Source organism: Suncus etruscus, chromosome 15 (genome assembly GCF_024139225.1).
Source record: "Suncus etruscus isolate mSunEtr1 chromosome 15, mSunEtr1.pri.cur, whole genome shotgun sequence".
NCBI lineage: Eukaryota > Metazoa > Chordata > Mammalia > Eulipotyphla > Soricidae > Suncus > Suncus etruscus.
Window position 1 is genome coordinate 52,498,656 of NC_064862.1, and position 875 is coordinate 52,499,530.

General features: G+C 44.3%; 1 non-coding gene across 1 annotated transcript; it reads left to right on the plus strand.

Moving 5' to 3' along the window:
- Positions 1 to 509: 509 nt before the first annotated feature.
- Positions 510 to 572, plus strand: LOC126031866 (U7 small nuclear RNA). The gene has a single exon (XR_007503679.1). It is a non-coding gene; the product is annotated as a U7 small nuclear RNA (small nuclear RNA).
- Positions 573 to 875: the final 303 nt, after the last annotated feature.

The window sequence follows — 875 nt, forward strand, 5'->3', positions numbered from 1 at the left end:
TGCACTCCAGTTTTTATGAAGTTTCCCCAGCCCAAGAACAAATATTTTATTTTGTTATTATTAGCTTTCGTTTTTTTGTTTTTTTTTTTGTTTGTTTGTTTTGTTTTGGTTTTTGGTTTTGGGGCCACACCCGGCAGCGCTCAGGGATTACTCCTGACTGTCTGCTCAGAAATAGCTCCTGGCAGGCACAGGGAACCATATGGAACACCGGGATTTGAACCAACCACATTAGGTCCTGGATCGGCTGCTTGCAAGGCAAACACCACTGTCCTATCTCTCCGGCCCCAGCTTTTGTTTTTTGAACCATACCTAACAGTGTTCAGAGCATCCTCCTGGCTCTGTACTCAGGGATCACTCCTGGAAAGATTTGAAGGACCCTGTGTGGGGCCAGGGATGGAACCTAGGTCAGCCATATGCAAGACCAGTGACTTACTCACTGTACTCATTATCTCCAGCCCTAGAGCAAATATTTAAAATAAAAATGTAATACATCTTAGGAAAAAAGAGACAAGTGTTACAGCTCTTTTAGAATTTGTCCAGCAGGCCTTCTGGTCTCCACCGGAAGGGTCCCCCACCCAAAAAAAGAGACAAAAACAGCACATGCAATTCAGAAATTCCTATGTATTATTGCTTAGAACATGGGCATGTTAAACATCAATTAGAAAAAAATTTGGTGGAGCCAGAGAGATAGCATGGAGGTAAAGTGTTTGCCTTTTATGCCGAAGATCGGTGGTTCGAATCCCGGCATCCCATATGATTCCCGAGCCTTCCAGGAGCGATTTCTCAGTATAGAGCCAGGAGTAGCCCCTGAGCTTTCCATATGATTTCCAGGCAACATCAAGAGCAATTTCTGAGTGCAGAGTCAGGAGTAACCC